This window comes from Ambystoma mexicanum, chromosome 1q (genome assembly GCF_040938575.1).
Source record: "Ambystoma mexicanum isolate Mex_15411 chromosome 1q, UKY_AmexF1_1, whole genome shotgun sequence".
NCBI classification, from domain to species: domain Eukaryota; kingdom Metazoa; phylum Chordata; class Amphibia; order Caudata; family Ambystomatidae; genus Ambystoma; species Ambystoma mexicanum.
In genome coordinates this window covers 392,850,346-392,874,325 of record NC_090922.1, presented here as the reverse complement: position 1 = coordinate 392,874,325, position 23,980 = coordinate 392,850,346, and the positions used below count along the sequence as shown (strand labels likewise).

General features: G+C 45.7%; 1 protein-coding gene across 1 annotated transcript in view; it reads left to right on the top strand.

The window, feature by feature from the left end:
- Positions 1-23,980, top strand: part of RPGRIP1L (RPGRIP1 like) — a 1,574,704-nt gene that overhangs the window by 1,478,014 nt on the left and 72,710 nt on the right. The gene's annotated exons all lie outside the window — the stretch shown is intronic.

The window sequence follows — 23,980 nt, the reverse complement described above, 5'->3', positions numbered from 1 at the left end:
GGGAAAGTGTGCAGCAATGCACAGGCAATGAAGTTGGTAAGCCCGAGACAACAACCGTATATGAGAGAAATATTGGAAAAGAGGAGTAAAGTAGATGAGATCAGAACAGCAGAGCAAAGACATTTTGTAGAGGCTGAATCACAAAAGAAGGGAGGCTCGCATGAAGAGAACTGCATTAATTTAGCTGGCAAGAGTTTGAGTTAAGTTTGTGAAGCCCAAATAGGAAGTAAGGAGCACATCTTCCTGTTTTATATTCAAGCAATTTGTACGCTACTGGAAATATTTACTTCTAAGGGACTCCTTCCACCCACTGATTCCTCATTCTTGATATCTTATCTCCCAGCGCAACTGCTCTTTGGAAACGTTTCTGTAACCAGAGGGTGCACCTTGGCTCTGTCGGCTCTGCCTGATGTCCCCCATGCCTTGCATGATGTCATGGCCAGTATATATAGATGTGCCACACCTCGTGACCTTGCTTTCTTTTTTCCACACATTCCCTTTCAAAACTTTAGAATCTTGTGCTTCTCGTTATTCGATGAAATGCCAAGTCCTCTGGATTCAAGCCCTGCATTGATTGCAGGTGCCAAATGTCCATTTTGGACCCGCACCACATCTGCTTTTACTATCTATGTGAGGCCACAACACTCAGGACTGTGCGTTGTCAATCGATGCACCCTAAGACGCTTTGAGAATGAGAGAGGTGCCAAATAAACCTGTTCGAGGTCGCTGGGTGAAGACTGTGGCACAGAGGAACCGTCCCGCATCCAAAAGGACAAGAAAAAGAAGCACTTCAAAAGATCAAGATCTCCAGCTGATTCTTCAAGGCACCACTCTTCTTCATTGTCAAAGAAGAGGAGCCATCATTCCAGGGAAGCCCGGGAGGAGTAGGCTCAGGAGGTACCTTTCCCAATCCAATCCTCTACATTAGAGAATTGGGAGGCGTTTCAGGCAGAAGATGCTCAACATCATCGTCAAAGTCCTGGTGCCAGCAGCTTCAGCCTTGGCGCTGGTGGTCTCAGCCCAGGTGCAGATGGCTTTGGCATCAGTCATGCCAGCGGATCCCACTGCGCTACCACTAGCCAGCCGGGACTCTAAAAGTTGACGATTCAAGGTCCCATAAAAACATCACACTGTTCCGTCTTCGGACATCAGTCCTCTTGACATTGGCTCCCCCTTACACGGCACCAGAGTCGCAAGGGATTTTGTCCCGCTCCCACTGAGTCATATTTGGAGAACCTTTATGAGGGGACGCAGGATCCTATTCGAACTGGAATCCATCTGTCCAAGGGAGGTCAGACTTCCTGGAGGAGTTTATGGGACAACAAGGGCACCTAGTGGTTCTTGCAGCTGATTTGCAGAAGGCAAGTGGGGTGGACTTCTCGCCAAAAGTTAGCATGCTCCCTGCTCCTACCCCTAGCAAGCCACAGACTGCTTTTTAGTGCCTGATGGCCAAGGTGGTCGGAACTTGTGAATGCCTCCTGTGCCCCAGTCAAGTTCTCCTTCGAGCTCTGCTCTGTCATTGTAGATGCGGCAGAGCACATTCCTGAAGGGGAGCTGGGGGATATGTTATAGTTTTGAGGCTCTGATTAGGGATGGCAAGGAAGCTTCCCACCAGATCCTTACATTACATTAGATTGTTTATAGGGTGCTACCAAAGTGGCCCAGAGTCATACGGTGCCGAACGCGACACAGAGAAAAATGTCAGGGGGGGGGGGGGGGGAACGATACTTGAGACCCCAGGTTACCTAAACAAATATGTTTTAAGTTGTTTTTTGAATACCTCAGAAGACGAGCAGTTTATTAACTCAGTTGGCATGGCATTCCATTTATCAGGTGTGGCTGCCCATAAAGCCCCCCTTCTTACCAGTTCAAGAGAGGCTTTAGGTATTTGCAACAATTTCGCCTTGTTAGAGCGAAGAGAACGCACCACCAGTTTATTTTTAAGTCTACCGGCAATGTAAGCTGGGAAGAGCCCTGTCAAGGATTTGTAGGTAATAGTAAGTAACCTAAAGTCTATCCTCTCTGCAATAGGTAGCCAGTGAAGTCTTTTTTGCACCTCCGACACATGTGCATACTTATGTATCCCCATGATCGCTCTAATAGTGCTGTTCTGTATTACCTGAAGTTTAGCGAGTTATGTTTTTCCCACACCTACAAGAAGAGAGCCACAATAGTAAATTTTCACTGCTATCATGGCTCTGGAAATCGTTTCACATCCCTTTTGGGACAGAAATGGATGAATATGCGAAAGGAGCCGAATATAGTAGGCCGATAATGAGACAAGATTATTGACCTGGGCAGACATACTTAATGCCTGATCAAATATCACTCCTAATATTTTTATTTTCCCTCTTGTGGCAATGTCATGGTCTGCCATACGGAAGGACTCATAGTCTGCATCGAGCTTTAGAAGTCTGGGCCTATAACCAACAGTCATGAGCTCGGTCTTTTCATGATTCAATGCCAGCCCACTCATGTCCATCCACTCATGCATTAGGTCATAGATTTCTGATACTGCTAAGGCGTCTTTCTCATAAGTGCCTGATATGGGGATGGTCTGGAAACTGCAAACTTTGTGGTGGGAACTATGCACTGTGTTGAGGAGGTTTTCTTTGCTCAGGATGTTGGGTTTTGTGAGCATGCCCTTTGACGGCAGGGACCTATTTGACATCAAGGCTGACGAGTCCTTGCAAATTTCTCAGGCTTCAAAAGCAACCGCAAAGTTGCTGGGGTTAGCAGCCCAGCAACATCGGCCAGCCAGCCCGGCAGCCAGAGGCAGGGGATTTCATCCCTTTTCCTCCTATATCCAACATGGTAAAAGTGACGCCCCATTGGGCACACAAGGACAGCGCCATCCTTACATGGGTTGGAGCAGAGGTGCATCCAGATGAGGTGCCTACACTTCCAACACCCCGGGCCTGAAGCCTCTCTAAAGTGAACTTCCTCTACCAGACTCCTGTGAAAGGAAGGATATCCCAGTTTGGCAAGGAATGGATGATTACCACTTCCAATGCCTGGGCCATACAGGTCATTCACCAGAGATGCTGCCTCCCTTTTGCTCTTCTCCCTCCAGACCAGCGTTTGAGTCACCAATCCTTGCCTCTGGAACCCCTCTTGCTGGAGGATATCACTCAGCTTCTGGCAAAAGGAGCCGTAAAAACAGTACCCTGCTTGGACTGAAGCTGGGATTGGTATGCAACCTATTTTCTGGTCCCAAAAAAGGAAGGAGGTCTGAGACCCATTCTGGATCTGTGGCTTCCGAACTTATACTTAAGCTAAGACAAGCCCAAGATGGTCACTCTGGCCCAGATTATTCAGGCCCTGGACCTGAATGATTGGTTTATCTCCCTGGATGTCCGGGATGCTTACTTTAATGTGGCCGTCCACAGGAGGAACAGGTGGTGAGTACCTTCGATTCAAGGTGGGGAACGGTCATTATCAGTTCAAGAACTTACCACTCACTTTCTTCAGCACCAAGGGTTTTTTACCAAGCTGGTGGCAGTGGTGGTGGCTTGCCTCAGAAGGGAAGGCATTAATGTTTTTCTCTGTCTTGATGACTGGCTCGTCCAGGCTCGCTCCGCAGACCTGACTCTGGCACACACGTACTGGAAGTGCAGACCTATTAAACACCATGGGCTGCCTCTGAACTTCAAGAAGTTTCAGGCTTCACCATCCCAGTCCGTCCAGTTTATGGGAACAGACTTGGATACTTGCCTCGGCCAGGCTTTTCCACTCGAGGACAGAGTGGCGAACATCTTCAAGATGGTCCAAGTCTTTCAACCATAGGAAAAGGTTCCTTCCTTGGCTTTTCTGTGCTTGCTGGATTCACAATGGTCTCACTTTCAGGGACAGACATCATCCCTTCTTCAGGTCTCTGTGAGAGCGTCCGGAGAGACCTGCAATGGTGGTCCCTAAAAGAGAACCTTTTGAGAGGGGCATTGTTTCGGCAACCTTGGCCTCGAATGACTGGCAATGAATGCGTGCGAGAGAGGCTTGCGTGCTCACATCCAAGACCTCACGTTGAGCGGCCTGTGGTCCCAATTAGAGTGCCGGTAGCACATCAATTTGCTGGAATTGAGAGCAATCGGGCTGTCCCTAGTCACTTTACTTCCATCTGTGAGAGGCAGAACAGTGCCATGCATTACTCAACAAGCAGCTGGTGTGGGCTCCTTGCGTCTGCGCAGAGAAGCAATGAGGCTGTAGTTCTGGGCTCTGGAGAAAAGTGTCTCTTTCATGGCAGCCCATCTGGCCAGCAAGGAGAATGTACTGGTGAATGCACTGAGCAGACAGTCTTCGAACTCCCACGACTGGGAGGTCTGCTAGGAAGTTCTGAAATAGATTTTCTTCCATTGGGATACTCTCCAGTGGACCGCTTAGCTTCCAGTGTGAACAGGAAACAGAAGTGGTTCTGCTCCAGGGAATTCCGTTAGCAGGGAGCTCTTGGCAATGCCTGGACAGTCGAGTGGGACTTTGACCTGCTCTATCCATTCCTCCAGATCCCTGTCATGTGACTGGTTCTCGGGAGACTACGCATGATGATCTTGATTATTCCTTATTGGGCACAGTGAACGTGGTTCCTGGAGTTGCTGGACATGGCCATCTGCCCTCTCTAGCACCCACTGCAGGGGACAGACCTCCTCTCCCACTTGGATGGGTGAGTCCTGAACCCGAACCTCCTCAGCCTGAACCTTCATGCTTGGCTGCTGAAAGGTTGAGGTTTAAGGAGTCAAATTTGTAGGAGGATGTTCTGGACGTGCTCCTCTCTGCTAGAAGACCCACCAACAAATCTATCTAGGCCTGCAGGCTGTATACGTTTTTGGCTTGGCGCCGGGAGAGGGATCTGGACCCTTTTACTTGCTCCACATCCTCGGTTATGGATTTTCTGCTGTCTGGCCCGGATGGGCCTACAGATCGGTACTGTGCAGAGGTATCTTGCAGCCATTTCTGTCTTCAAGAAAACCCCAGAGCAGGGCTCATTTTACACGATCCCCACACCTTTGCAATTCCTGAAGGGTCTTTCTTTATTATTTAATCTAGAATTTCTTTTTTTTTAACCATCTTTATTTTATTTTTTAAGATGGAAGTAAGGCAGCATGTCTGTAGTACATGTGCGAAAATGAGCTAAACCACATGCCACTGATGCGCGGCCATTTTGGACATTCACTTCCATTATCGCAATGAAAGCCTATGTTTTTGTGGACTCAGTAAGCTAACAAGAATTCTGCAACGGTTGCAAGGTCACATAATGATGCCGGATGAGCTAATTGTGGATGGTAGTTGTTGTATTGTCCGCTGAATGACGAGCCAGGAAGGGAGTCGGAGCTTTGGAGGTGCAGATATAAGGGGCGCAGGGAACAAAGGAGAGGGAGAGAAGCTGTTTTTTTTTCCACTTCTAACTGGAATTTTCCACTCTTTGCTCCCAATGCTTGCTCTCTGCCCTTCGACCAAGGGCAGTGGTAACTATAAAGGGGCGGTGAATCCCTCCATAAAGAGAAGAGGTAGTCCTCTGTGGAGGCCGGGTGATGCAGTCTCGCTGAGAGGAAGGACGCTCCGCTCCAGACCCTGTTAGCACAAGTGATCCCTCTGCCTACCTGCTTTGGGACTAAGCAGTGTTGTGGTGGCCGAGATGAAGGTGTCTTCTGCAACCATACTGGCGGTGATGCTCTTTTTCTATGTTTATGTATAATCGACTATATGTTGTGTGTTAGTTATGTGTATGCATATTGGGTGTGAATAAAGGGCCTATAATGAGCCGTTTATTTTCTTCTAAACCAAGTGTGATTTATTGCCTCCCTGAGTCCAAGTACTTGCATGTGGTCTGTGTAAGAGGGGGAGGGAGTCTAAAGCCCTGGTGAGTGACCAGAAAAGCAATACATTTTGGCGCTGTTAGCAGGGTCTTTGTGCTGATATTGTGGCCAAAGAAGCCCTGCCAATTACTACATTTGAAGTATTGGACTCCGAAAGGCAATATTGGTGGTGTGAATAAAGGGAGAGGTTGGTGGTGTGTGATAGTGTTCTAGGGAACGTGAAACGTACATTTGAGATAATGAGTTCCCTATTTAGGAAAAAAAGGAAGCCCCGCAGGCAGAGAATGTCCTGAGGTGACCATCCCAGGATGGACCAAAACTCTGCATGACAAAGTAGCGCAGACCTGGGCATGTGGTGTGGGGCTGAGTGAGACATGGGATAATAGCATAGGAGAGGCGAGTCAAGCGGAAGTAATGGGCTGCCTGCAACAGGTGCCTGTGGAAAAAGGGAAAGCGTGCTCGGCTTTAGGCAGAAGAGGCTGGATTCTGTTTCATGCTTTCCAGAAGGTACATCAACAGAATGTGGAATTACAGGCAAGTGTGTTGAGATTTGAAAAGGAGTTGCCGGCTGAGAAACAGATTGCGTTAATGCAACAGCTTCAAATGAAGTTATATCATGATAAGGCAGACAAATATCAAGCGGTAGCTGAACGCGCTGTTGTAAGAGTTGCTCGATACAAATATCGAAAGGGGAATGGGAGGGTGAACTCCTGTATGGTGGCAACTGCAGGGGCTGATTGGGACCCTGACCAATGGGATGGGGATGTATTTGACAGTACAAGTACCAAGAGTGGTTCGGAGCAGGTGGTATCGTCCAGGCCAGAGTATGGTCAGAGGGAGGTAACAGCCAAACCAGTGATGCGCAGGCAAGCTGGTCCCAATCCCAATAGTCCCACAGGGGGGTTGGTGGATTTGACCACACAAGAGGATTATTCCCAGCAAGAGGTTGGGGAAATAATTAGCCGATTGAAACAAAGGGCTGGGGAGTCTTTGTTAACTTGGATCGTTGGGTTATTTGATGGAGGGGCGGCGGGACCCCTGGTAGATGCTACAGACGCTGCCAGATTTCTGCCATTGTCGCAGGAAACACATATTCAGGAGATGTTACGTGTAGGTCTTCCTCATGAGGACGACGGGGGAGATGTGCAAATGTCTTTATTTTAATTCTTTATTTATATATTCAATGCTTCAACATTCAATATTTGGCATATTAATACATCTTGCTCCTATATTAATTGTTGTGTAACATCAAGTCCATTCTTCTTGAATTTCAGTCCTCATTTAATGCATTGAGTTTTATTTTTTAATGTTCACAAACCGTGGCTCATTAATCATAAACAACAACATCAGAACAACATGTCCTATATCTCTCCCCCCTCCCTTTTAATTTAACCCTTGATGGACATGACTCAAATCTCCTATCCTGCCTGAAGATCACATAGTTCTTGGTTTACCTTGTATAGGACACTGCACCGTGTCCTCAGAGTACATTTATATTTCTTAGCATAAGCGGTTTTGAAAGTATTGCTCTTTATCCCTAACCTATTCATGAAAAGGTAGCCAGGTCTTTAGGAATTTTTGGTACGTCCCAGCTTTAAGAGCGCACACTTTCTCCATTGCCAGTACCCCCTAGATCTTGACTCACCAGCACGCTACTACAGGGCCTTCTGGTATTTTCCAACTTTGAGCTAGGGTCATGGGGGCTGCTGTTAATAGGTGTGTGATGAGTGCTCCTGTTGCCGCATATACCCCCTCCACTTCTGCCCCCAAAAGTACTACCACCGGTGAATTTGGCAGGTGCATCCCTGTAATCTTTCTAATATGAGCTAGAATTTCTTTCCAAAATATTTTGGCTTTGGGGCACGCCCACCACATGTGTCCCAGGGTTCCTAGTTCCCTACATAGCCTCCAACACTGGAGTGAATGGTCTTTGTCGGGCTGCAGGGGCCCAATCCTGGCGTGATTTTCCCCCATTTTAGTGCTAAGTCCCATTTGCGTAGCAAGTCCATTGTTGTTTTTAGTAGTTGACCCCCGGCTGTTCTATTTAATTTGCGCACAGATCATAACGCCCCTAACGGGATAGTGATTTCTTCCTGCTCTATCTTACTTCAGCCTTCATGCAAGTCTGGTTTCGACCACCTTAACATGGGTGCGATGTGGACTGATAAGATATATCTTTTCACATCGGGTGCTCCCATTCCTCCACTCCACAGTGGGTGGAGGAGTATCGACCTCTGGATTCAGGGTTTCTTTTTATGCCACATAAAACTATGTTTATGGGGAGGGAACTAGTGGAATACAGTAGTTGGAGGATAATTATAATTTTAACCGCGGCTATTCTAGCAATCCACAAGAGTTTGTGTGCGTCCCATCTACGTAGGTCCTCTCTAAAAGCCTTCCAGAGAGGGTGGATATTTATCCTATATAGTGTCTCATAGCTTTTGGTTAGCTTTATCTCCAAGTATTCTAATTCATGATCTTCCCATTATAGTGGGTGTCCCATGCTCAGTTCTACTCATTACTCGCAGCAGGGACTGTTTTGTTTCCCTCAAGAATATCAGAATATCATCTGCATAAAGGGCTAGTTTATGCAGATTCCCCCTTTTGGATTTAATCCGTATAATTTCAGGACCCTGCCGCATTGTAGCTGCAAATGGTTCCATTGCCATGGCAAGAATTAGGGGTGACAATGGACATCCCTGTCGGGTCCCCCTCTGAATTTCAATCTGTTCAGTAAGCTTCGCATTTATCATGAATCTTGTGGATGTAAGTTGAAATTGGTTATAACATTTGTCAAAATGCCAGTCCACATCTGAATTTCCCAAGCACTTGTTCTAGGAACCCCCAGTCCAGGCTATCAAATGCTCGTCTTGCATCTAGTGCCGCTATCGTGAATTTCTGCTCTGTCCTTGTGCCTTGATCTATTAAATCTATATGCCTTCTGATGTTATCTTGTGCATGCCTACCCATCACAAATCCTGCCTGATCCTCGTGTATGATCCTTGGTAATACCAGTGCCAGCCTTCGTGCCAGGATCTTCATGTAGATTATTTTGTTGCTATTTAATAGAGCAATCGGCAGTAATTGGCGCAGTTTTGTCCTTCCCCAGATTAAGGATTAGTACAATGATGGACCTGCCCATGTCTTCTATTACTGTCCCTTCCTCTCTGATTTTATTAAATAGTCTTGTCACAGGCAGAATTAATTGCACCCGGAAGGTCTTATTGTAGCCACTACCAAACCAGTCAGGTGTTTTATTAGCGGGTAGCGTAGCTATAGCTTCATTAACTTCTTCTGCTGTTATAGGCTTCTCTAGGGTTTATTTTTCTTCCCCGGTCAGCTGTGGCATATTCACATTCCTAATATAGGATGTTTGGAGTGTTGGGTGTAACTTCTCTCGTTTTAACAGTTTTGTATGAAAACTTTCCATAATTTCCTTTTTATCATCCTCCCCCGCTTGTAGGTTACCCCTTTCATCTTGTAGTTGTGTGGTGTGGTTACGGGCCCTGTTCTTTCTTAGTTTTGCTGCCAGTAGTCGGTTAGCCTTGCCTCCCTCGGTGTAATAGATTTGCTTAGTATTCAGTAAGGTTTGTGCTGAGCGTTCCGCTATGCGTGCCTCCATTTGGGTCCTCAGTTTATCAAAGCTTGTAGTGATTTCTGGGTTTGTTTCGGCCTGTTGTATTCCCTTTTCTAGTTCGATTCGGGTTACCTCTCTGCTCTTGGCATATGCGGACGCTTGTGCAATGAATTCTCCCTTTATTACTGCTTTCCCCACATCCCATACCACCTGCCAGTCCACCTCCCTGTGTTGTTCTTGTTAAAATAGTTGGTTATTGTTTTTTCCATATGGGCGCTAAGTGCAATGTCTTTTAGGATAAACTCATTAAGTTTCCATTGTCTTTTGCCCATTCTGCTGTCTAGTTGTGCTTCAATTTGTAATATCACCGGGGGCATGGTCTGATAGATATTTTATGCCAATGTTTATTTCTGTTACTTGTGGTACTAGGGTGGCCGATACTAGGATCATGTCTATGCGTGGGGAGTATTTGTTAACTTGGATGGTTAGGTTATTTGATGGAGGGGCGGCGGGACTCCGGGTAGATGCCACAGACGCTGCCAGATATCCCTTGTGCACTGCTGAGTAATGAATGTATTCCCTGTCATCATTATGGAAGAATCTCCAGGTTTCAATTAGGTTCAGGTCCCGAAGGAATTTCCCCAGGGCTTTTCGGTTCCTGTGATCATTATTGGAAGGGGAAGTGTCTTATCTAGATTCGGGTCCATCACACGGTTAAAGTCCCCTCTGACTATTATTTGGCCCTCACACCAGCTACCTATTTTCTGCAGGATTGTGTTCAAGAAGGCTTCCTGTTATATCATTTGGACCGTTCAGCGATACCAGTTTGTACATCTGTGTTACCAGCGTGCCTTTGAGGACCAGATATCTCCCTTCTGGGTCTTTATAACAGAAGTGTTTTTTAAACAGAAGTGCGGCTAATCTTTGTCCCGCTTGATGCATAGTATTGCTTGGGATACACTCTGTGTGCGATTCTCTTTTCATCTGTGGGTAGTAAATGGGTCTCCTGTAGGAACACCACTGACACTTGTAGATCCCTTAGCCGCTTCAATATGGAGCGGCGTTTCATCGGTGTTTGGGGTAACAATGTTCGTGTCAGCCATGTTTATTCATGTGCGCTTCTATAGTTCGTGTCCGCCTTGTGTCATACCTTCCTCCCAAAGGTGTGTGTTGAGTCATTGTCTCCGCCCCCTATGTCTTTTAAAAAACAGAACTTAAACCCCCTTAACTTTCCCAATTTCTGCTTAACATGCACTTATAATTGTATTTGGTCCATATATTTGAACCAACCGGGCCTTTATCCGGCCTCTGCACCCCCCCCCCACAATCCCCCTCCATTTATTTTATAACATCTTAGACAATTTCAGCGTGATGAAAGTGCTCTTCCCTCCTGCCCCCCGCAGCATCATATTTGCTTATCTTACTTGTGAATGTTCACCTTGTCCCATTAGGTATTTGTTCAGGTGTCTTCTCTGCGTTTCCTGCCCCTTCCCCTCCCTCTTGGGTAAGGGCGCCCCTGTCACCACCCTTCCTACTTATTTATACGACCTATCCGTTAATCCAATTCTTTCTCAGGCTACTAGTCTGTTGAGCCGGGAATTTCATCTGTGCACATCAGGTCCGACATTTCCTCCTCTTTTGTGATGCGATACGCCTTGTCTTGATATTCGAATCGTATCCCACAAGGGAAGGTCCATTTATATCTGACTCCTTTCTCTTGTAGCCAGCTGGTCACCACCCGAAGTCTCTTCCGCCTCATTAGAGTAGCCTGTGCCATGTCCTGATAGAATGTGATGCGTGCCTCCTTATATTGGATCGTTCCTGTCCCTCTAACCGCTTTCATTATCCACTCTTACACGTGGAAGAAATGGACCCTTGTGATGACATTCGGGGTCTGTTTGTTCTTTTGTTGATAGGCATTATCCAGGATCATGGGTTTGCCGTCTACGTCATCCAAAACCTCTTGGAATATTGCGTGGACATGTTCTTATAGCTCAGATTCCAAAATCGCTGCTGGTATGCCACTACGTCTAATGTTATTTCTTCGCAATCTATATTGACCATCCTCTTGCCTAGCCACCACCCAGTCCATTTGTTGTTCCACTGCTTCCATCCGTCTGGCCAGCTTTCCTTGTTCGTACCCCTGTTCACATAATGTTGTCTCAGTTTCTTCAACTCTATGTTGGCGCAGTCCCTAATTTCCTTTTTTCATCTCTGCCAACATGTCCTGCAAGTCCGATATTCAAGTGAGTGGATTTGTGCTGGAGTCTGTATTTGCTTCTTGGCAGACTCTTGATTCTGAATCATGGTCTTTATGTCTCCTGAGAGTGGGCCCTTTGTTTTGCCTGCGTTCTTTGCCATTTTATGCACCAGGGATTCTAGCTTCTCCTCTAGTCCCGTTTCAGTGTCTTCCTTTATTGCCTTCTTTCCTCCTTGCCTGCAGCACCACTATTATCTTGAGCTTTCAGTGCTCGTAGTCCCCTCGGACGATATGGGGGCACACCCCCCTATTGTATTTAGCGGTTGCTTGTATAGTCCATCTTGTGTTATTGGCAGGGGGGGGGTGATACTTCCAGCTCACCGGGTGGTTGATGTCCTTTCGGTTTATTTGTCTTTGCGGGCAGTTGCACCTTCTTAGTTTCCCGTGGTTTAGTCTGTATAGTGCAATAATAGCGTAGATTAAGCCGTTTCCTGTGCTTTACTATGGTATTCACAGATATCTACCTTGCTGTTATGCTGATGCCTGATTTCAGTGGCCCACACTCATTGTTTGTCTTGTCTGGTCCCAAACCACGTCTTATGCCTCCGCTGTGCATTCCATTTGCTGGGTGGAGTTGAAGAGCGAATTACTCCCTATATTTGCCATTCGTTCCGGTGATCCCTTTGCTTGTGTCGTCCGGGTTTCTCTTCACTATTTTAGGTGTCTGCGTATGCCGCCGACATGTGCTCTTCTTTATTGCAGTGGCCCCCTTGCTGTGCTACTACCGCGTGTTCCCTTTCCTTCTCGCGATCAGCGCATTCGTTCATATGCTGCAGTTAGCTCGTGGTTATGCGATTGTGATTGCGGCCCCTTTCTCCAGCGTGTGTGCCTCACCCTGTGTGCTCAGCTGTTTCAAACTGGTCAGCGCAATTACAGTTCTTTGCGTTCCTCGTTTCAGCACACAGCTGCTCCGCGGCTGCAAGTACACCTGGTCCACACCCATGTAGCCTGGGGGCCACACGACACATCACTCTCTCCGCAGGCTTGCCACATTCATATCGCTCCTGACTCAATGTGCGTGATGTCGATGGGTTACTGTGATCACCGAGCTCTTGCTGGTGCGTTTCTTCCGCCATTAGCTCCGTCATGGGACGGGCAGTTGCAGAAGTTCTCGATGCGTTCCATCCGCCACCTTGGATCGGCAGAGTTTCAATTTCATTTTATCTGTGTTGTTCTGTTCTGAGGGTGTTTTTGAAAATGATTCTTGCAGGGGGTTATTCTCCTGCCATTCAGACATTCATTCCTTTGCTGCACTTGTCCGTTAGAGGTCAGAAAAAGGGGATAGAGGCCCATGAGACGGGCACCGACGCTGCAGCTCACCAAGGGTACATCTTCCTCGGTCCTCCACAAATGTCTTTATTACAGCTAGAGGCCCAAGGGTGTAACCACAAGTACCCGATCGCATCAGACTGGCCTAACGAGGAGAAAAAGTGGTACACCTTGAGAGAGGCCATACAAAGTGTGAGGGAACATGCTATGAAAGAAGCGATTCATTTAGATAGACCCCAGCATATGGGGGTGGTAGCGTTACCAGTCTCAGCGAGAAATGCCATCATTCGAACCGCATATAAGAATGTCATTATGACCCTGGTGGAGGGAATGACCGGTAGAATGACGGATGAGGTGGTGGATGCAATCAGGCAATTAGCCGACTTAGGGGAATGGGAATGGCGTAGGAAAGACCCCGAAAGCAGGAGAGAGGGGCGAGGTGAAAGACGGACCCCCGGTAAGAGGATTGACTGCCGAGACTCTCTGGTATCCCGGAAGGATATATTTTCGGCGTTGCTAAAAGATGGGGTGCCACGGGAAGACATTGACGGGATTGAGACACGGATATGTATCAGTTATACAAGAAGCGAGGGCTGGAAGGCAAGGAGAGGTACAAGCAAGTGAAACGGTAGGAGGTACAGAAATCCAGTCGGGCTTCGGTACCTTCCGCGCCATCTGCAGAGGAACTAGACGAAGAGTCCCGGGGTACATGTTCACAATACCAGGCGACTTATGCGGATTGGAGGAAAATGGTGAGTGCGATGGTGGAAATGGAGTCCAAATATGCGTATTCCAAATATGAATAGGATTGTGGTCAAACTCCGGTGACAACTGCCCGAATTAAGATAGACAGACAGCCTCATGTGAAAGTGAAATTATTTTGGCAATCGGGGAATATCCAAGAGGTCCGCGCCTTAATTGATACCGGGCGTAGGCATCATTGATACATGGGAATCCTTCAAGGTTTAATGGACGGCATTTTATGATCACAGGGTTGGGGGCAAAAGAGACCCCTGCTGTACAGACACAAATCGATATGAAAATTGGCAATCTAAAAAGGAATACTTATCAAGTGTTAGTTGTTCCGATACCTGAATATATTATTGGATTTGACATTTTCGAAGGTTTGACTCTCGGATTGGGAGGTGATTTCCCAATGCCAGAATAACAGGCCCTTCCTTGGTCTTATTTTATGCCAGCGGAACAAGCCCTTCCCTCATCTTATTTTATGCCAGGGGAACAGGCCCTTCCCTGGTTTTGGGTATGCAAGGGGAACAAGCCCATCCCTGGTCTGCCAAATGCCAGGGGAACAAACCCTTCCCTGGTCTTATTTATCTGTCCAATGTATGTTTTGTACCCACCAATGTTTATACTAGTTATCCTTTTCACCTCATTGTGGTTTAATCGCGCGTGCAGGCCTTTGCTGGCTATAGCTGCGCCACCGCCCTGTGATACATAAACAGTTGTTTGTCACCTTCAATTGGCTATGGCAGCCCTTTTGTGGGTGAAAACTGTGGGTGGTCTGCTTTCGGTACGGATAACAGTTTATGGGTTGTACCCATTAGTATTGTATTTTTCATCTAACCAACACCGTAATCCGTTAACCATCGAATGTGCTGTGATCCCTTTTGATGAAGTAGGCCTTTCATTATTCAGGGCTGCTGCGCGGCCCGTCTCCGATATACTCTGGTTTCTCTCAAAGTGCCTCCTTTGGCACCAGCAGACGAAAGCTCTGTGCTATGAGCTCCCCTTCGGTCCGGTTGCAGACCTGCCAAAAGCCACCTGGCGAGCGGGCATACGCCCCTCCTCTCCCGGTCCCTCACCTGCGTGGCACACCGCCGCTGACTCAGGGCTCTACCGTTAGCGTCTACCTCTCGCTGACGGTAACCTCGTAGAGTTTTGGAATCCTGCTTCCCAGTTCTGTCTGGGCAGTCGTCTACCTTTTGCAAGTCATGTCTACCACTCAACAGAGGAGACGGGCACCTCTGTGATTCAATCAAACTTTCTTTCTTCCCTGCTGCTGCTATATTCCGTGTTAAGGTTCCTCGCCACCTCCAATCCTCTGCTCCTCCTCCAACCACCAACACCTGTCCTTCTCTTTTTACGTTGGCCTCCTTCATCGTCATAGACAAGGGACTAAACTCCTGTCCTCGAGATCCAGCTCTGCTTTTCTCTGGGTGTAGCTTCTTCGTCTCAGTGTTACTATAGTTTACCAGTACGGGGTTGGTTTTACAGAGATACATGTAGCCATGGGGTATTGGAGTCCTTTCTTCATGAGATGTTGAGGGTGCTTGTATTAAAGCGGTTTTGGGGTGTGAGTGAGGTTGTTTTGCCTTATAACAGGGTCAATATCTTATGAATCGTCAAACAGCATAGATAAATCAGCTGTTGTCAAGACAATTCAATTATACACAATGGACAGTACACTGCAGGTGGGCGAAAGAGCAACCAGCCAAGAGATCCACTGCAGAGCATCACAATGAAGCTAGATGTTTGTAAAGCCTAGGCTTATATCCCCTATGGTTTGAATCGTGAGTGCAATTGATGAAGGGGAGCCAGGTAGCGACATAGATTGGGTATTCCCCTTCCGCTAGTGCCATAATTGTTTCTGCAGCCAAGATTTCCCAGAGTTTTCCCCACCAAATCGCTATAATCGGGCCCTCAGGGGGATTTCCAACTGCAGGCCAGGGAGATCTTGGCAGCTAGCAAAAGGTAGGTTATCAATTTGGCGGTGTTGCCAGTTAGCAAGTAAACTCCACCTCCACTATCACCAAGCAGAATAGCCAGAGGGCCCAGGGGCATCGTAATCTTAAGCATGGATTTAATATGTGTAAGAACCTCTTTCCAGATTGCCTGGGCTTTAGGGCACAGACACCACATGTGATAGTAAGTTCCTTTTTCTGGGCATCTCCTGAATGGTCTTTCTAAGAAGTTTCCAGCCCGCCAGTTTGTTCCAGGTTGGGATTTAAAATTAGTCTTGACCTTTCTTATGGGCACTCCGTTTCAGCCCCTTCATTCCTGTTCATTAAGGTTGCTCACCCTTAAGGTGGTATTCCTGGTCACCATGACTGCCGCTAGGTGGATCAGTGAGCTTCATGCTTTATCATTTAAACTTCCCTACTTGGTTTTCTCCAAGGAGGTGACTTGGAGATTTAGACCTTCCTTTCTTCCGAAAGTGGTCTTGGATTTCCATCTTTCGTAGAAGATCCATCTGTCTGTCCTTTTTCCTTTGCCTCACCCTTCCAAGGAAAAATAGTGTTTCCATTGACTGCACCCGGTGCAGGCCCTCAGCTACTGTGTCTCTTGGACGAGAGAGGCCAGGAAAGATGACCAACATTTTGTGGGTAAGGCTGGTGCCTGTGCTGGCAGGGCTGTGACTAAAGATATCTTGTCAAAGTAGATCCTTCTCTGCATCTTGGAATGGTATGATCTGGCTGGTAAGGATGTGCTTGAGTGTCTTGGGGCTCATTCCACCAGAGGACTGGCTGTCACCTCTGCTCTGCAACGTTCAGTCCCTATTCTGGACATTTGCCAGGCAGTAGCAGGGGCTTCCTGCACATGTTCGCAAAGCATTACTAATTGGATTTTCTGTCTGGTCAGGATGCTTGTTTTGGCAGGACAGTCTTTTAGAGTTGTCAGGTATAGGTGGTGTCCTTACTAGTCTTCCTCCATGTCCTTGCACTGCTTTGGGAGTCTGTCAAAGATTAGGAATCTTTGGAAGGAAGGAGTCCATTAGAAGAACAAATGACTTGCCTCACAGCAGTATTGTTTCTGATAGATGTTCCTCCCATGGATTCCTCATCCCTCTCCTTGCTTGTCCCCTCTTGGCGGCTAGCTAGAGCACTTTGGTTCTGCTGTCCCTCACCATCAGAGTGCTAGGGAAAAACGGTGAAACTAAGATCACTGTGCATACTGTCCCCAACATCATGTCTGGCAACGGGCATCTAGAGGCGTCGGGCGGGGCTGACGCAGAGCCGCACTGCGCCCTCTGGCGGCGGAAACGGAAGAGTAGCTGCGTTAGGAGATAGAAATCAAAGATGAAGAATCCTTGCAAGGAAAGTCTATGAGAAAGCACTTTACTGGGAGATAAGTAATTTATTCTTCTGAAAACGATGTAATTCATTTCAGAAGATGTCCAGGTTATGGGCAAGAGAAGCAAGTGCTCTTTTCATCAGGAGTTAAAACTTTTCTAAAACAAGCCCCTCTTCCTTTCAGGAAATACCACTAAAATCTATTATTGGAAACCTTAACAGGATGCTCATGTTGTAGCCTTTTGGAGTCCCAACAACTTACCGCTTAATTGAGAGGGTGGAGGGCATTTTGAGAGAACATTTCCTGGTCCTTCTACCAAGGTGTAAGTGTCATTGTATGACAAGAATCACGCACTTGCTACAAGGAGGACACCAGTATGAACTGCACCTTTAAGTTTTTCCGATGTGGAGATGTACAGAAGTTCCTACTTTGCGTAAAGAGTAAAACAGTATTGGTGATCTCTGAGAGAACACTGGTGATAGAGCTTTGGTTTTGCATTGCTAGATAATAATCTTGTTCCCCAGTTAACCTCTGGGCATGCCAGGCTGCGTTCACTTTTAATTGTCAGCACTGCTTGCCATGCTAGTATGACAAACTGCACTCACAATTACAATGAAACTCTGCCCAACATGCTTGCAGCGTAATTTAATTTGGGAACACTGCTTACCATGCGCGTATGGTAAGCAGTGCCCAATTGAAATTAAACCCTGCCCTGCCCGACATGCTGACATAATGATCTCCAGCATTTGACAGCATGAAATTCCATGCCGGCGCAAATGTTGCAGCATTTGTATGGTGGAGAGTAAGGGAGGTTGCAGAAATGCAAGTTTCCTTCTGCCCCTCCTCTCTACCATAGAAATGCTTGAAAGTGAGCCATGACGTTAATGAAAGGAGTAAAAGCATTACGCAAGGTTTTTACTCCTTTCAATAAAGTTACGGCTCTAATGAACATGAGCCCCTTAGCCTTCCTCTCCTTGGTAGGAATATAGATCCTCAGGATAGTCACAAGCTAGACGTATCAATTACCTCAATAGCATCACAGAAGCTGGCTGGTGTGACCATTTCCAGTCTAGGATTGGGACTCAACATCTTGGAAACCATGGCTAAGACTTAAGCAGCTCCTCAATGGCGCTGCCACTTAGTCCAGGAGTCTTTGCAACAGACGAGGTAGGGGGAGCCTTTAATTTCACATGAATCGGCTAAAGCCCCGGGGATGGATTATTAACTCTATTGATCTTTTTAAGCGTGATCTGTTAATTTCTTTATTAGTTACATTTTTCAAGAAACTGAATTTCACTGTGGTATTTCCTTGCAGTTGGCAAGGGGCAGCGATAGGGTGATTGAGGTCTGCCATTCTACGGCCCTAGTTCTCTTTTAGGCTCCTTAGCAAAGGCGTATTAAAAAGGGTTTTCTGAAACAAATGGAATTGTTGTGTCGACAACGATTCATTATCGCATCTAAAGGTGGGGCTTAGGATGGGATCTCTACAATTAAGTCGTCGGACTTTTCTTTATACTTCAGAAATGTAGCATCTTAAGAAACAAAATAATGTATTTAGTATTTGTAGACCTCCAAACCATCTTTGATGCTTTTCTTCGCTGCCAACTTTGGTTATTCCTCCTCTAATGCTTTACTCTGTACAATCTCTCTACACAATTAACTATGCTTTTTATGCTATGTGGACCTGTAAGCAAATGTACACATCCTTTCCAAATTAGTAGTGGGGCGTAAGACGGGGATGCGACCATGGCCCCCTTTTATTTTCTTTATAGATGAATGACTGGGCAAATAATTTGACTGATCAGGAGGCAGATGCACCAAGCCTTGGTAACTGGAAACGGGGAGTTCTTTTCTTCACAGTTTATAACGGCAGCTAAATCAGTTTCAGGCCTAATGCTGTGCGAAAGGCCTTACTCACCTCTGTATAAATAAACTATTTAAAAAGCTATGTTTTATGATCACACTGTTCAAATTGCAATGTGCACAGTGAAATAGGGCCTGTAGGCAGCGTTGGATATTTGAGAGTACGGTTACCCAGAAGCACCCTGTGGCACGCTCAGGTTGACAAAACTGTCCCATCAGTTTTGTTAGTTTCTCAAAGTGTTTTATTGGCAGGGCAGATTCATGAGCTTTTGAGGTGTGAATGTTATCCAATCTTGTTTCATTGCTTTATTTGACACATTTATTTTTTTACTGGTTTTATGGATTTGTATCTGAAATAAACCCTGATAATAAAGATGATCACTCACTATTGTAAGGATGAGTGCGATTCAGACAATCCCCCCTAGTTGGTTTCCCCAAGTCCAGGGTTCACTGCACGCATGGTCTCTGCCTTCATCCAAAGTAATCTCTTTTTTTCACGCTGTGTTCTTTCCTGACTTCATTGATTGCCAGGGTGATTAATGCATTTTGGATGGATGCATGGGCCGCGTTTCCTAGACTGCACAGGAAACGCTGCCCACAGTAGCCCACGGTGTGGAAGAGGAGTGTGCAAGGGAGGCTAGCAGGGCCGGAAGACTTGAGAGGAAGGAGCAGGAGGGGAGAGCGGATAAGTGGTTCAAGGGGAGGATTGGAGGGAAGTGGGGAGGAGGTGTGTCCGGAAACAGGCAACCACACAAATGGAGGGGTCAGGTGGGTGGGGCCAGGGAAGACAAGGTGGACAGGGGTGGATGTAGCACCTGGAATGGGAGGCTCAGGGATGAAACCCCTTTGATGAATGTGGTCTACGCTTATTCACAGCCTGTTTGAGGCCTCCCAAAGGCAGCAAAACAATTCAGATTTTTTGGGAGCAACCACAAACTGGTGATTCATAGACATGGAACCGAATAAAGCTCACTATATTTTTGCTCTTTAATTGAAGTGCTTAACAGTGGTTGGTCTATTTGGAAAAACATGCACTGCCCATGTTGTGGAGCATTTCAGTTTGCAATGCTTTCTGTTCAGCATCGTTCATAAGCACTAAATACATACTTGAGCATGTACACACACCTCCTGCTCCACCTACACCCACACGCACACCTAACGCCTCCACCTACAAACACCTAAAGGCAAATCCGTTAATAGTGGGCTCAAGAGATGTTTTTCCTCCCTCATAGTAAATGTCGAACGAGAGCTCTGCTTCTGTGCCTTATAAATAACTTGAACAATGGTCACAAGTCTGGTTGTGGTATATGAGTAGAGAAACATGAGTAAAGTGCTTACTGAATTCCTATTGCTCCTCTCTGTCAAGGTGAATCAAATCTGTTCTTTGTATTATGGTTGCTTTTAACATTTATTGTACAGTAACTTGGTGATCTTTAAGTGCAAAACCCACAGTTTACGGACTGTAACATTACAACTCAAATGTTAATCAAATAAATACATTTGAAACCGTCCAGAAGTATCTCCTAAGAAATCTTGAAAATCTCAATCTCCCACACCCTCCAGCCTTTTGGATCAGTTTTGTTCAATTTTTCAAGAATTATCGTGGGTGTCCTTTTTTAACCTGGATTACCCATATGTTAAGGTATGTCAATGAAATTTATAAAGCGCACGTTTACCCGGAGGCATCATGGCACTCATCTAACCGACATGGGCCTAGGAAAAAACAGCATGATTTTAAGAGGATAGTCTTCAGAGCTTGATGAAAGGATAGATGGTTAATAGTTGCCCGCAGGGGCAAAAGGAGCGCATTCCATGCCTTTGCTGCCGCCACAGAGAAAGCACAGTCACCAATACGAGAGAGTCTCACCCAAGGTATTTGAATCATCAAAGACAATTGGGAACAAAGAGCTCTAAGAGGAACATAAGGGGAAAACTTGGTTTGAAGATATTCAGCTCAAAGTTCATAAAAACCTTTATGAACAATGCACAAGGACTTAAACTGCACATGCTTCTCAACAGGAAGCATTGAATCTGACAGAGAATAGGTGACGTGTGCCAAAAGGAGGTTGCAGTACCACTCTGGCTGCTGAATTTTGCAGCAGCTGGAGGCGGTGAAAAAGATAGGCAGGTTGGGCCAGATAAAGTGCGTTGCAGTAATCAATACCGCTCAGAACAAGAGCAGCCACCACAGGAGCATGAACATTTGAGGCGATAAAGGGTAAAGCTTTACGAAGAATTATGAGCTTGAAATGGCCCGTTTGGCAGATGGAGGCCTCCTGATCGCTCATCGACAGTGAGGCAGATATTTTTATCCCCAAACCCTTCGCAGAGGTTACAGGAGAAGGGAAGGGACCAAGAATAGATGGCCAGAAATCTGGAGTCCAAAAGGACAAAGGATAAGAGGGGCCAACAACCAGCACCTCTTTCTTCTCACCGTTCAACTTCAGCCAGTTCTCGGCCATCCACCCACCCACCTACTCAAGGCAACCCCTAAGCCGAGCAGCTGTGTCCGGTCGGGGCAGATCCAGACGGAGTATAATATGCATATCGTCGGTATAGTAATAGAACATGAAGCCATTGGGAGTGGATAAGGCCGAGAAGTGGCTGAATATAAATGTTGAACAGGGTGGGGGATAAAGCAGAGCCTTGAGGGACTCCGCAAGTCACATGCACTGGCTTTGAACAAAAAAGAGCAAGATACACAGACTGTGAGCGACCAGCCTAAAAGGCAGACAACCAGGTAAGCACCTGACCTGACAGTCCCCCTGAAGACAGACAGGGGATCAGGGTGGGGTGGTCTATGTTGTCAAATGTCTGACGACTCTAATAAAATCAGCGCCCCCACACCACCCTTGTCTACCAGGCGGGCAAGATAGTCAACCATGGACAAAAGAACCAACTTTGTCCCCATACCAGGTCGGAAGCCGATTGGAACAGATCAAAGAATTTAGACGATTCGAGAAAGGAGCCAAGCAAAGGGGAAATCAGAGACTCATGTAATTTCATTAGAGATGGGAGAAGTGAAATAGGACGAAATATGCACCTTAGCCCACATCGGCCTGTTCTGCATGCTGCCACCTATTCATTTGGTTACACCTTCTTCAATCTTTCCCTCTTGCAATGCATCTCAGAGAATAGCGAGATGTAAATTCAACATTTACCGCATCACCTTCATCCAGAATCGTTCAGTGTCCTCGATTACAAACTGATACTGTCATGGGAGTCACAGGGAACTAAAAAGATGCTCCGTTGTTGTGGTTGAAAATCCCCATATTAAAAAACAATTCAATATTAGCCCAGTATATTCCATTCAGTACCTGTAAGATTGGTGTCTACTTGATAGCTCCACTTCAGCTCTAGACACCTTCCTTCCCTATTGGAGTGTGGCTGACCTGTGCCTTCTGTACTGCTCACCCTCCACCGAGCAGCAAACCCCAGTTCCCGAATACGCAGGTTCTTCTTGGATACTTTCTTTAAAATCGTTCCTTTTAATATGTGTAATTATCGTTGTGCCTTTCTTGCTTTTTCATGGTACTCCATTGGCACTTACAAATCTCATATGCCTTTTAAGTATTGAATAAATAAATATCCCATTTCTGACATCTGCACCAACTCTTTTCTGTAAGCTTTTGTGTGGCAGCGTTTTCTGAGATGTGATTGTTTAAAAAAAGAACACAATTACTTAGTGTTCTTTCTCAAAAACCGCAGTCTTTTGGAAGGAGGTGATATTATTCACGCTGTGTTTGATTTGTGAACAAAGTACAGATTAAACATGGATATGCCATTGGAGAAAAGGGAAAAGCAACCTTAAAATCAGTCTGTTTTCACAAAAGAAATAACTGCATTCAAAATGGTGTTCCTCAATGTGCCATTGATGTATGTTTACGCTGAATTTGTTCCTCCACATCAGTGCTACACGTTTCAAATAGCATGGTTTATTTGCATCGCAAAGAAGAATGTATGTGTGGAAAGCATATGTTGCTTTCAGTACTAAATCTAATACAGACTGTGAAAAATTATGGTTTCCGGCACTATATGGCTTTTATTGACTTGAAATAATTTTCTAATTTACATAGAGATTTCTAAATATTGTTTGTACTGAACACTTGCGCGATTTATTTGACGTGTTCTAGTTTCCATTTACTTGAGATGAATAGTTCTTTTCTTGGAAAATGGTTAACTGCTGTTGCTCGGAGTGGTAGAAAAGGGGAAGGAGGCGGTGGCAAAATCATGACCTTTCTTTTGTCTTTTTCGTAATGTGTTTCTGCCAGATGGTATCATTTGGCATCTTTACTAAAAATGGGTTTACTCCAGAATGTTCTCATTCTTGGGAAGTGAATTTGTTACCTGTTTTCGCAGATACCCAAAGATAGGCCATTTGAAACATGATGTATGAATTGTTGTGTAAAGTAAACAGGTGTAAAACCACAGGATGGAAACATACATTTTACAATTTGTTTCTTAGTATATCAAGTGGCTGTAACCCAGGAGGGAAGGAAAGCCTGCTTCAGATCAGACAAAACCTACTTTGTGCGTCCGCAGTTCAATTTAGGCAGGTTATTAGTTGAAACCGAGCAACCTTTCCGTGCTTTCATATCTTTCTTCTCAAATTTGAATATGAAAAGCATATTCAAGTCAAAGACTGTCACATTAATGACATTTGGCAGTCATTTGATTTATTGGGTTTTAGAAAAGAATTCCTTTAAATATTTCATCATGCTATGCTAATCCCAGTAATATTGCCATCTGAAGCCTTGTACCTGTATTAGCCAAGACATAATGGTGTGAAATGTTCACTGTCATCCTGGTCAAATTTCCATGAATCTCTTGAATAATAAAACAACCTTATTGAAATATTCAGATTTTAGTTTTAGTTAAAGCATCTCGGGATGCATAATAAAAAGAAAATGTCTCTTCAAAAGTGGGGGTGAAATTACTTCATTAAATATTAAGTAAAACCTGACAGCAATGAACATTTTCCTTTTAGGAATTGCCTATTTTTAACAATAGCATATTCCTAGGGTCTTTTGTTTTTTAAGGGTTTACTGTTTTTTGCCAGGATAAGAACGTGCAAGCACAGATATGCAAAGTTTTCAATTGTTGGAATGTTCATCAAACATTTAAACAGCCTACGTATTGTTCTAGGTCTGCACTAACCAGTTATTGATGTTT